We start from the raw sequence: 11,600 nt of genomic DNA on the forward strand, positions 1-11,600 counted from the left end.
GAATTTTTAGCAGCATCCTTGGCCTACTGTGCGTAGTAGACACCAGGAGCACACCCATAGTCATGACCGTCTGTAACAGTAGTCCCCAAACATTTTGGCAACAGGAACTGATTTTGCTAAAGACAGTTTTTCCACAGACTGGGGATGAGGGGTGGAGGGATGATTCCAGGATGATTCAAGTGCCTTACATTCACTGTGCACTTTATTTCTATTATTGTTAAACCAGCTCTACCTCAGATCATCAGGCATTAGATCCTAGAGGTTGGGGACCCCTAATCTAAAACATCTTCAGACACTGTCAGTGTCCTCTGGCGGGGGGCAAAGTAACCTCTGGTAAGCACCTCTGTTGAAGATACTTCTCCTCTGGTGGAAGATAGCCGTTCCTGTAGATTATGGGGTTTGCTGAGCGTCATCCCCTCAGCAAAACCGGGGATGGAAAAGAGATGTGAGAACACTTCCCATCTGTGGTCCAGATCCTTCTTTGAGGAAAAGACCACGTCTCTGAGGGCCTGGAGTATAGACCCGGGAATGCAGCCCTACTCTGCCTACCTTGCACACAGCACAGCTGCCAAGAGGACTGGGGCTTTCCACAGAGGGTGTAAATCACCGTTCTGGGCTGGATGGGCACTTAGCATAATGGAGTGATTGACAGGTGGATATTTACACTCAGCTGACAAAAGGGGCAAATCAATCAGCGGATGGCAGTGCAGACAGAGGGCTGTGGGGGGAATTAGTCCCCAGGACCACCGCGGCCACTCCCTGTGGATACCATGGAAGGTTCTGTAAGTTTTCTTGCAAATCCCTGCCTTGAGTAGTCGATAATAAGACTCCCTTTCAGCTTCAGGGCTTTCTCGGGTGTCCTCTTTCATGGGCAAAGCAGCCATTGCCCCCATCTCCAGATGAAGAAACTGAGACCCAGAGAGGTAAGGAAATGAGACCAGCCACTGATGACCAAATTGGGCTTGCTGACTGATGTTCAAAGGATTTAGTTCTTCAGATTAAACAAGGGGAAAAAATACTCCCCGTTTTTGTCAGTGCCCAGATGATTTCTAACTTTCAGTTCATCATTTTGGGCTGAGGGGGATGTAACTCAATTAAAGACAGAAACATTAAATGCACAGTAAAACCATCACAGAGGGAGGATTTATAGGGGTATTGATTAAAACCATCAGTAAAGTATTTACCTTAATCAATAGGAAAAGGTGATTTAAATGTTTAGGTGTCTCCTGTACTTCTGTCGGCCAAGGCTTCCTTAAAAGCATGCACTTTATGTGATACACCAGTCTGTTTCCCTCATCATGTGCCCCTTGGCAAAGCTCATTGCCACAACCAAAATCCCTCTTTTTACACCGCTGCCATTGTTTTCGACCCTTGTTGCAGAGACAGAGTTTGGGATGCAAGGTATTTAAGAATCAACACCTATGAAGGGAATGAGAGGACCAGGCACAGTAAGAAAATGAACTGTGGGATTTCGCCGGTGGCATGGTGAATAAGAATCTGCCTGCCAATGCAGCAGACAGGGGTTCAATCCTTGGCCTGGGAAGATCCCACATGCCACAGAGCAGCTAAGCCTGTGCGCCAACGCTTCTGAGCCCTTGCTCCGGAGTCCGAGCTCCACAGCAAGAGAAGCCACCTCAGTGAGAAACCCACACACCGCAGCTAAAGAGTAGCCCCAGCTTGCTGCAGCTGGAGAAAGCTTGCACATCAAACATCCAGTGCAACCAAAAAGAAAAATAAATAAATACAAATTTTTAAAAAGACTTAGCAGGTGAAAACTCCTAAAACAATTTAAAAAAAAAAAAAGATGAACTGTGATGCAGCCTGACAAAGATGCAGGCAACCAAGCGGGGTCTCTGGAGTGAGAACTACCCCTCAGGAGGCATCGGACCCTGGTACCCCTACCTCTGTTAGTTGCCAGAAACCCCATGACCTTGGGTGAGGAGTGTCTGCAGCTCAAGCAGACCCCAAAGAAGCTGACAGCTGGAGGCTGCCTGCTGACCTCACTTCCCACAACTGGGCAGAGAGGTCTAAGCAGCACATTTCTAAGCCCACCACAACCCCTCGAGATATCAGGAGAGGGTATCTAGGCACCATATGTGAAACTTGATCTCCGGGAGTATTTGTTCAAAAGAGATGGTAAATCAAGGGCCATTTGAAACCAAGGTTGACTTTATTTTTCCTTAAACACTGAATCCCAATAGGACTCTGTGGTGGCACGGTTGAGGTATAGAAATTTCTAGTCATTTATATTGTAAAAGACACTTGGCCAGGAGAGAGTTAGGTCACTTGAATTCTAGCCCCAATTAGTACTTTCTTTTGGGGTGATTTTTCTTGGGTCTCTTCCTTCTTCTGGATCTCAGTTTTCATCTCTTAAAGAAATTTGCTGCCTTAGAAGAGTGTTTCCCAATTTTCCCCATCATTAGGATGCTCCTGGAGAGCATTTATTAAAATTTGGGTTTCAGAAGCCTAACTGACATCTCCAGGGAAGTAGCCAAGGAATCTGTTTTCAGCAGAGCCCCAGATGAGCCTTCTGATCAGTTGACTATGAAAGTTGAGTAGGGTCCTCAAAGTCAGTCCGGTGGCATCAGAGTCACCTGGAAAAGTTTGCACAGCAGAGATTCTCCAGCCCGGGAATGGAAGATTTTGATTCAAATTCAGCATTTAAATATAAACAGGAATACCTCAGCCATCTTGGTGGCTCTTGGTTTGTGGGGGTAGTCCTGCACCTAAGAGGAGAAGGCAATGGCACCCCACTCCAGTACTCTTACCCGGAAAATCCCATGGATGGAGGAGCCTGGTAGGCTGCAGTCCATGGGGTCGCTAAGAGTCAGACACAACTGAGCAACTTCACTTTCACTTTCCACTTTCATGCATTGGAGAAGGAAATGGCAACCCACTCCAGTGTTCTTGCCTGGAGAATCCCATGGACGGAGAAGCCTGGTAGGCTGCCGTCCATGGGGTCGCACAGAGTCGGACACGACTGAAGTGACTTAGCAGCAGCAGCAGCCTGAACCTAAGACAGGAAGATGGTGGCCACAAAGAAGATGAAAAAGCCACTGAAGTCAGTCAACTCTAGGCTCAAACTGGTTATGGAAAGTGGAAAGTACATGCTGGGGTACAAGCAGACACTTAAAATGATCAGACAAGGCAAAGTGAAACTGGTCATCGTTGTCAACTGCCCAGTCTTGAGGAAATCTGAAGCAGTGTGTTATGCCATGTTGGCCAAAACTGGTCCGTGACTATAGTGGCAATATTACTGAATTGGGCACATAATGTGGATAATACTACAGAGTATGAACACTGGCTATCATTGATCCAGGTGATTCTGATATCATTAGAAGCATGCCCGAACAGACTGGTGAAAAGTAAATCTTGTACAATGTTTCTGTGACCAGAGCTTTAAAAAAAAAAAAAAAAATATATATATATATAGGAATGATGATACTTAACAGAATAGACTGATTGCATGAAAAGCCGTAATTCTCCACCCTGATTGTCCCCATGCCTTTTTTCCTGTGACTTTAGAGGTCTTTCCAAAAAGGCAGAGTATATTTCTCTCCCCCGATGCGATATGTTTGGCGAATAGAAGTGACTGTGTATTTATTCTTGTCCTTGGCCTCCAGAGGCTTTGCATATTTCTACTTACTTCCTTGCACTCCTGTCATCACCACAAGAAGTTCATGCCTGGCCTAGTCCACCGGTCCCAGAGACCCATGAAGCAGAGCTGTCCAGCTATAAGGTGTCCCAGCCAAGTCCAGCCTAGACCAGACCCCCATCCAACCTGTAGACACTTGAGTGTCACCAGCTTCAATGAGCCAGCCTCCAGCTGAGCTCCTGACTAATGAGAAAGCAATTCTTGTGGTACACCACTAAAGTGATGTGATTGTCCTACAGCATTAATGTCGTCCCAATGAACTGATACAATTAGTACAATAGTAGCTTATAGTTATTGAGCTCTTGCTAATTGCCAGCCACTGTGTTGATTGTTCTACACATTTTAATCATTTTAAGTCACAAAGGAACCAGAAGACTTGACTATTATTATCATCCCCATTTTACAAATTAAGCAACTGAGGCACAGATTACTGAATAGCTTGCCCAAGGTCAGATGTCCAGTCTGTGCTGAGCTCCAGGAATCTCAGAAAACCTGAAATGTGGGAGATGGGGAATTGGAAGGTCAGTGGAAGGAACAAGAAAAAGACACTGAAGTTGAGAAATGTTTTATTATGTTATGGGTCTGAGTACAGAGAGGAAAAGGGATAATTATTGTTGTGATTATAATTATAGCACAGTCTCAGAAAGATGGACCATCTGCAAAGTCCTTCCTTCACAATAAGTGAAAGTAAAAGTTGCTCCGTCATGTCCGGCTCCTTGTGACTCCATGGATTGTAGCCCACCAGGCTCCTCTGTCCATGGAATTCTCCAAGCAAGAATACTGGAGTGGGTAGCCATTCCCTTCTCCACAGGATCTTTCTCACCTAGGGATTGAACCCAGGTCTCCCATGTTGCAGGCAGATTTGCAGATTCTTTACCATCTGAGCTACCAGTGGGATAATAATAGGATCACTATATAAAAACTGAGTTAATTCATACAAAGTGCTTAGAACAGTACTTAGCATGGGGTAGGAGTCTACATAAGTCTATGTAAGTATTAGCTTTGTTTGTGTTGATGGACCCCCATTTTCCCCCCTGTTGACTCCCTTTCCTTTTTTCTGGCACCTAGGTAATAGGCCCAAAGGGTTAGGATGGGCTGTACGCACTGGCAAATTGGGAACATGACTTAGGAGAAGGAAGCTCAAGAGGTCAACAGACAGGACACATCAAACATTAAGCTGGGGAGTAGAGATTGTAGGTACACCCTCCTCCCATGGTCAGGGTGGGGCTTAAGACAGTTCCCATCCTCAGATCCCAAAGGTCTGCCCCTCTCACCCCTCCCATGACCATCCCTCTTCCTGGCTTCCCTTCGCTCCCTCAACCTGAGGTCTCCCCTTCACTGCCCCTCTGGCTTTTCAGGGGACCCTCTTGGTGTTGTCTTGAGCTCTCTCCTCTCTTTAAATCCATTCATTCTATCTGAAATTCTATTTAATGGAAGCCACATCTAATCCTTTTGGGAAGCAGGGCCTAGACATCATAAATAAACACATTTGGGTTAACTGGGGAACAGGCCAGGGAGAAGGCAGAATTATAGAATATTTTTTAAGTGGATGCAGCTTTATTTCTCTTAAGTATTTACAGGGACTCTTTGGGCTCTGCCATTCTATGAATCTAACTGCTGACAAATTCTAAGTTGAGGTCCTGCTGGGACCGCTTTGTGAACTAAATTAGAGGACAGGCTTCCAGACTAATTGTAGGTCAGCGGTTGTATTCATTACAAAGGAATCTCCGATATTCATCGTTAAGTAGGTTGAAGCAGGGTCTGCCTCACTCCTCATCCTGTTCACACAGGGCACGGCTCAAGCAAGCCTGACTTCATAGGCTCAATTAAGGGCCTGACCTGGGACTCTCAACACAGACGTGGCATCTGGGACTATAGTCAATGCCTTTCAAGGGTGCTCTCTGCTCATGTCCTTTTTTAAAGAACTGCCCACCAATGCATGATGAGGAGGCAGTGGGGAAGTGGGGAGACTGCAGTCATATTGTATCACATGACTCACCCCTCTTCATTCATTCGACCTCGAGCACCTACAAGTCACCAGTCACAGAAGACTGCTTGGCACGGGCATCCAGCACTAACTGAAATAAACAAAGGGACAGGTAAAAGCAAGGATTCAAGAAGATGATCTCAGGAGTTCTCTGGTGGTCCCGTGGCTAAGATTCTGCATTCCTAAGCCTGGGGCCCCGGGTTCAATCCCTGGTCAGGGAACTAGATCCCACATGACACAACTAAGACTCAGTGCAGCCAAATAAATAAATATTTTAAGAAAAGAAGATGATCTCAGATAGTACAAAGTGCTATGTGGCTTCCCTCGTGGCTCAGCTGTAAAGAATCTTCCTGCAGTGTGGGAAACCTGGGTTCAATCCCCCAGAGAAGGGAATGGCAACCCACTCCTGGAGAATTCCATGGACAGACGAGCCTGCTGGGCTACAGTCCACGGGGTCGCAAAGAGTCAGACATGACTGAGTGACTAACGCATGGAGGAAACAAAACAGGGCAATGAGATTGAAAGTGACCACAAGCTGGATGGAGGCAACCACGGGCATCCACTAAAACGATGATGACTTGGACTTGGATGGTGGGGATGATTGAAGTGGGAAGCAGTGAATTGACCAATATTTTGATTGTAATATTTGCTGGGCTTGATGATGGGTTGGATGAGAGGTGGGGGTAAGAAGGATAAAGGTTGACTCTGAAGTTTTCATCCTGGACACCAGTATGGTTGATGGTGCCATTGACCAAACTGGGGAAGGAAAAAGAACAAGCTTAATGGGCTGTTACAGGCTGAACTGTATTCTCTCCAAATTCATATTAAAATCTTAACCCCCCCCCCCCCCGCCAGTATTTAAAATGTATCCTTGTTTGGAGATGAGTCTTTGAAGAGAAAGCTAAGTTAAAATGAGGTCATGATGGTGGTCCCTACTCCATTATGACTGGTGTTCTTGTAAGAAGAGAAGATTATGGCACAGATGCTTCAGAGGAAAGATCATGGAAAGACACAGGGAGAAGATGGCCATCTATAGACCAGGTAGAGAGGCCTCAGGAGACACCAACCCTGTGGACACCTTGATCTCAGACTTCTGGTCTCCAGCACTGTGAGAAAATAAATGTTAATTAAGCCACTCAGCCTGTGCTAATTTGTGACAGCAGCCCTAACACAATATTACAGGGGAGAACTAAGATTCCCAACATGGGGGGTGATTCCAGAGGCTAGGATGAATCAATCACTAGTCTGTCCCAGGAATGTAAGGTTAAGACACAAGTTATTGGGCTGGTGCCTGATATGGACAGCCATGTAAGCAAGGGCAGTGACGTTCCAGCAAAGGTACAAAGACACACAAAAATGTGGACAAAGGCAGCAGAGGAAGCACTCATTAGAGGAAAGAGGGCAAAGAGGCTCAGAGAGCTGCAGAGATGAGATGCTGAGTAGCCATAGAGATGAGATGCTGAGTAGCTGCCAGGGACAGCGCTGCCTCGGTGTGAGATGGCTTCCGGTCTCATTCCTGACCCACACAAGCCCACTTCTCCTTCCTGCTCGGGGCTCCATGGAAAATCGATTGTACTAATGGCCCCTCCCAGTATTCATACCCTTCGCTGTGTAATTTGTAGTGCCCTCCCACCCTGGGTGGGGTGTTCTGCCCCGCCTTTGACTCTGGACTCAGACACGCTTATCGGGACATTAGCTCATGACACAGTAGAAGCCTGAGAAAGCACTGGAGCTTTTCCATGGCTGTTGTTCCTCAGCCTGCCCTGTAAGAATGTGCTAAGTCACTTCAGTTGTGTCCAAGTCTTCTTGACCCTCTTGCCTGTAGCCCGCCAGCCTCCTCTGTCCATGGGACTTCTCAGGCAAGAATACTGGAGTGGGTTGCCATTTCCTTCTCCAAGGATCTTCTTGACCCTGGGATCAAGCCCACGTCTCCTGCATTGGCGGGAGGGTTCTTTACCACTAGGGCCATCACTGTGAGACCATGTCCAAGCTATTCTCTTGGGGTATAAGACACATGGAACACAGCTGGTCACCCCAGGTTGCCCACCCAAGGCCATTCTAGATCGATTGCCTTTCAACTGACCCCGACATGTAAGTGAGCTGAGCAGAGAACACCCCTGCTAAAGCTCACCTAAATCAACAATCCATAGACTCATCTGCCAAAATCATGCTTTTTGTTTTAAAATAAATAATGTTTCAACTGTTTTGTTATGGGGTGTTACCACCGTGATGGATGACTGACACAAGTTCCATAAAATGCTTCCATGGCCTTCAGATTAACTCTCTATTTTTTGGTTTACATTAGTATAAACCAATCAATCTCTGTCCAAATCAATAGGGAGCATATAAAAATGAAACTATACTTCACAGCATACTGGTATCTGTGGATAGACTAGCAGCACTGGAATGTTCTGCGTTGCCTGCTGTGCCTCAAACTGGAAAGAAAAAAAAAAAAAAAGAAAATACTCAGAGTGGCGTGGAAAGAGCCTTCTATTTATAGCCCTCAAGGGAAAAGAAATATTTAAATATTGTATGAACTTTCTCTTCTCTCTCATCATTTAAGCAACAATAAATGTAAGATATCAATTTAGATTATGGTCCTTTTATGATATTATAATCAAGTGCCAAGTGGTGAAAGATTTATGAAGAGATATTATAAAGGCAATAATGAGGATTAATGGGCAGTGGGTGGAACCACTTGGAAGTGAGGGGAGGTATCAGCCAAGATACCCCAAAGCAAAAGAGGGGTGTCATGGAGGTCGTGAAGGTTAAAGGGATGAAGTGAATGAAAGGAAGTAGCATAGCCCCGAGTAAGTGTTAAGATAGTGGAGCAGTGGATTACCATGCAAGGTGTGTGATCTTGGACAAATCTTAGACAAAACTTAACAACTCTAGGTCTTGGTTTTCTGGTCTCTAAAATGGATATGAGACCCACTGTATATACTTCCTGGGGTCAAGTTTTTATCTCATCTTAGAAAATCACCTACTGTGCTGGTCTTTCTGTTATAACTGTTGTGAAAGACTGTTATATTTATTATTACCCACATTTTTATTATTACCTAGGGCTTCCCTGGTGGCTCGGCTGGTAAAGAATCTGCCTGCAATGCAGGAGACCCTGGTTCAATTCCTGGGTCAGGAAGATCCCCTGGAGAAGGAATAGTCTACCCACTCCTGTATCCTTGGGCTTCCCTGGTGGCTCAGCTGGTAAAGAATCCACCTGGAATGTGGGAGACTTGGGTTTGATTCCTAGGTTAGAAGATCCCCTGGAGAAGGAGATGGCTACCAGTATTCTGGCCTGGGAAATTCTACGGACTGTATAGTCCATGGGGTCCCAAAGAGCGACTGAGTGACTTTCATTTTCACTTTATTATTACCTACATTTGAAATTCTTGGAATCCCTGGAGATAGTCAAAGGGTGATTGTTTCATTCAGGTGGAATCTGTGATGGTTCCTCCAGACTGATCCGTAATCAAACGGTCCATTTATAGTGTGATTTGTGGAACCCCATACCACAACCCAAGGCTAGTCCTTGGAAGCACGTGAGTGAATCATAGTTGATGTCATAGGAACTCAAACCCTCGGGCTCTGAAGAGGACCAGAGACCCCAGCCCCACTCATTTACTCCTTCCAAGCCCATGCTTGAGTTGCCTAAACTTCAGGCATCTTGATTTCCTTACCTGTCAAATGCGGATAAAGTCATATGTCCTTTAGTGACAGTGAAGGTCAAGTGTGGCTAAGCGTGAAGGGACACTGAAATCAAATTTTAAAATTCAAGGCAGGGACTTCCCTGGCAGTCCAGTGATGAAGACTCTGGGCTTCCAATGCAGGCGGTGCAGGTTCAATCCCTGGTCAAGGAGATAAGATCCCGCATGCCTCAAGGCCAAAACCCCAAAACATAAAAACAGAAGCAATATTGTAACAAATTCAATAAAGACTTTAAAAATGGTCCACAGTAAAAAAAAAAATCTTTAAAAAAATAAAATTAAAATAAAATACAAAGCAGTATTCCTTGGTGATATTTTGGTGAGTAAATACAATATATTTCCAGCAAAGACCACAACCACTGGAGTCAGAGTACTTGGGCTTGAATCTTGTCTTCACCACCTGTAAGTCCTTGCATCAGTGACTTAACCTCTCTCAGACTCAGTTTTCTCATTTGTAAAATGGGAATAATACTAATGTCCATTTCACAATGACTGCCTAAAGCTTAAATGAGGCAGTGCTGGTAAAATTATTGCCCAAGCTCAGTGTCACCTATGAACTCAATAATCATGAGCTATTACCGAGGCTTGTTTAAAACCTCACCAGCCACACATGTGCTTTTTCAGAAAAGCCAGAGGAGGTCCAGAGCATGGTGATCTTGGACTAGTCTGAGAAGGAGGATGTGTATACGAAGTAGGAGAAGCAACCCAAGACCAGATTTTAGGGAGACCCCCCCAAAAAAAAATAATTCACACCCACACATGACACATAGAATATTCTCTATCCCCTGGCATGTGGCATCAGTTAAGTGAGATGAGTTAGAAAAGTAGAGAATGTCTAGTTCTAAGAATCAGAATATCGACTAAAAGATCACTCAAGAGTAACAAAGTATTATCTTAACATTAAAATATAGGTCAGTGGGAAATTAGGGGCTTCCTTGGTGGCTGAGACGGTAAAGAATCCACCTGCAATGCAGGAGACCCGGGTTTGATCCCTGGGTGGGGAAAATCCCCTGGAGGAGGAAATGGCAACCCACGCCAGTATTCTTACCTGGAGAATCTCACGGACAGAGGAGCCTGGTGGGCTCCAGTTCATAGGGTCACAAAAAGTTGGACACAACTGAAGTGATAGCATGCACGCACTGGTGGCTCAGAAATTAAGGATCTGCCTTCAGTGCAGAAGACCTGGGTTCGATCTCTGGGTCAGGAAGATCTTCTGGAGGATGGCAACCCACTCCAATATTCTTGTCTGGAGAATTCCTTGGACAGAGGAAGCTGGTGGGCTACAGTCCATAGGATCGTACCCCATACAGTTCAGTTCAGTCACTCAGTCCTGTCCGACTCTTTGTGACCCCATGGATTGCAGCACGCCATGCTTCCCTGAACACCACCAAATCCTGGAGTTTGCTCAAACTCATGTCCATCAAGTTGGTGATGCCATCCAACCATCTCATCCTCTGTCATCCCCTTCTCCTCCCACCTTCTATCTTTCCCAGCATCAAGGTCTTTTCCAATGAGTCAGTTCTTTGAATCAGGTGACCAAAGTATTGGAGCTTCAGCTTCAGCATCAGTCCTTCCAATGAATATTCAGGACTGATTTCCTTTAGGATTGACTGGTTGGATCTCCTTGTAGTCCAAGGGACTCTCAAGAGTCTTCTCCAACACCACAGTTCAAAAGCATCAATTCTTCAGTGCTCAACTTTCTTTATGGTCCAACTCTCACATCCTTACATGATTACTGGAAAAACCATAGCTTTTTTGGCAAAGTTATGTCTCTGCTTTTTAATACGCTGTCTAGTTTGGTCATAGCTTTTCTTCCAAAGAACAAGTCTCTTTTCATTTCAAGGCTGCAGTCACCATCTGCAGTGATTTTGTAGCACAAGAAATAGTCTATCACTGTTTCCATTGTTTCCCCATCTATTTGCCATGAAGTGATGGGACTGGATGCCATGATCTTAGTTTTTTGAATGTTGAGTTTTAAGCCAGCTTTTTCAGTCTCCTCTTTCACTTTTCATCAAGAGGCTCTTTAGTTCCTCTTCACTTTCTGCTATAAGGGTGGTGTCATCTGCATATCTGAGTTTATTGATATTTCTCCCGGCAATCTTGATTCCAGCTTGTGCTTCATTCAGCCTGGCACTTTGCATGATGTACTCTGCATATAAGTTAAATAATTAGTGTGATAATATACAGCCTTGACACAGTGGGAAATTAATTCCACCAAATTTTCCAGACCATTTCTAATGTCAAAAATGGGGTG

The 11,600-nt window shown here is 45.1% G+C and overlaps 1 pseudogene; it reads left to right on the forward strand.

Moving 5' to 3' along the window:
• The first annotated feature begins 3,026 nt into the window (after positions 1-3,026).
• On the forward strand, positions 3,027-3,549 carry LOC109572219 (large ribosomal subunit protein eL30 pseudogene; annotated as a pseudogene).
• The last annotated feature ends 8,051 nt before the right edge of the window (positions 3,550-11,600 follow it).

This window comes from Bos indicus, chromosome 18 (genome assembly GCF_029378745.1).
Source record: "Bos indicus isolate NIAB-ARS_2022 breed Sahiwal x Tharparkar chromosome 18, NIAB-ARS_B.indTharparkar_mat_pri_1.0, whole genome shotgun sequence".
Classification (NCBI taxonomy): domain Eukaryota; kingdom Metazoa; phylum Chordata; class Mammalia; order Artiodactyla; family Bovidae; genus Bos; species Bos indicus.